This window comes from Hordeum vulgare, chromosome 6H (assembly GCF_904849725.1).
Source record: "Hordeum vulgare subsp. vulgare chromosome 6H, MorexV3_pseudomolecules_assembly, whole genome shotgun sequence".
In the NCBI taxonomy this organism is placed as follows: domain Eukaryota; kingdom Viridiplantae; phylum Streptophyta; class Magnoliopsida; order Poales; family Poaceae; genus Hordeum; species Hordeum vulgare.
Genome location: NC_058523.1, coordinates 252,052,801 through 252,055,300, shown reverse-complemented (window position 1 = coordinate 252,055,300; position 2,500 = coordinate 252,052,801).

The following is a 2,500-nucleotide window of genomic DNA, read 5'->3' as shown; positions in this document are numbered from 1 at the left end:
GGCAACAACAACAACAAGAACGACGACAACTACATTGACAACAACAATAATAGAGACACCAACGAAAACAACAAAAACAATAACGACGATGAGAATGCTGACAACAACAATAACAACGACGAGAACAATGACAACAACAACAACAATAATAACAACAACAACCACAAAAACAAAAACAACAACAAAAACAACAAAAAACGACAATGACAACGACGACGAAGACGATGATGAAGACAATGACGAGGACAACGGAGACGACGATGATGACGACGACGAAGACGATGATCACGACAGTGACGAGGACAACGAAGATGACGACGAGGAGCCGGATGAGTATGACGACGACTTCGATGACGACGACGCCAACAACAACACCACCAACAAAGACGACAACAACAACAACAACAACAACAACAACAACAACAACAACAACAACAACGACGACGACGACGACAACAACAATCACAACAAGGACAACAACAAGAACAACAACAACAACAACAATAACAACAACTACTACAATAACAACAACAACAACAACAAGATCAACTACAACGACGACGACGACCACCACAACGCCAACAACAACAACAATGACAGCAGCAGCAGCAACAACAACAACAACAACAACAACAATAACAATAACAACAACAACTACTACAACAACAACAGCGACAACGCCGATAGCAACGACAACAACAACAACAATATCATCATCATAAACAACAACAACAACAACAACTTCAACAACAACAACAACAACAACAACATCAATAACAACTACAACAACAACTTCAACAACAACAACAACAACAACAATAACAACAACGAAAAACAACGACGACAACCACGAAGACAACGATGACAATGATGAAAATAATGACAAAGACGAGAACAATGACAACAACGATAACAGCAACGACGTCGACAACAACGACAACAACGACAACATCGACAACAACGACAACAACAACAACGACAACAACAATAACAACATTAACAACATCGAAGACGACGACGAAGATGACGACAACGACAACAACAACAACAACAACAACAACAACAACAACAACAACAACAACAGGAACGAGAACAACAAGAACAACAACAACAACAACAACAACAACAAAGAAACAACAACAACAACAACATCAAATGCAACAGCAGCAACAACAACAACAACAACAACAACAACAACATCAACGACAACGATGACGACGACGACAATGACAACGACGACAATGAAGATGATGACGGCGATGATGACGACGACGACGATGACGATGATGACAACAACGACAATAACAACAACAACAACAACAACAACAACAACAACAGAAGCAGCAGCTGCAACAAGAACAACAACAACAACAACAACAACAACGAAGACGGCGATAACGACGACGACGAAGACGATGTTGAAGATGATGATGATGACTATGACAACGATGACGACGTCGATGACGACGATGACGACGACTACAACAACAACAACAACAACAACAACAACAACAACCACAAGGACGACGACGACAACGATGACAACAAGGACAATGACGAGAACAACGGGAAGAATGATAACGACAACGACAACAAAAATACCACCAACGACATTAATAACAACATTGGCAACAAAAACAACAACAAGGAAGACAACGACGACGACGATGACACCAACAACAACAGCAACAACAACAACAACAACAACAAAAACAACAACAACAACAACAACAACAACAACAACAACCAAAACTAACAACAACATCCACAACAACAACAACCACAACGACGACGACAACATCGACAACAATGACAACAACGACAACTACAACAACAAAACAACGAGGACAACGATGATGACGACCACAACAACAATAACAACAACAACTAGTACAACAACAAAACAACAACAACAACAACGAAGGCGATGAAGACGACCACAACAAGACTAAGAACAGTTATGATGACGACAACAACAACAACAACAACAACAACAACAACAACAATAACAATGACGACAACGACTAAGACGACTTTGACAACGACGATGACGATGACAACAACAACAACAACAACAACAACGAAGACGACTTTGACGATGATGATGACGATGATGACAAGAACAACAACAACAACAACAACAACAACAACAACCACAACAAAAGCAACGATAACAATAACAACAACAACAACAACAAAAGCAACGATAACAACAACAACAACAACAACAACGATGACGACGACGACAACGTCAACAACAACGACGATGACGAGAACAAAGACAACACTGACAACAACAACAACAACAACAACAACAACAACAACGACAACAATGACAACAACAACATTAACCAGAACCACAACCACAACAACAACAACAACAACAACAACGACGACGACGACAACAATGACAACAAGAACATTAACCACAACAACAAGAACAAGAACAACAAAAACAACAACAACAACAACAACGACGACGATAACGACGATGACGAAG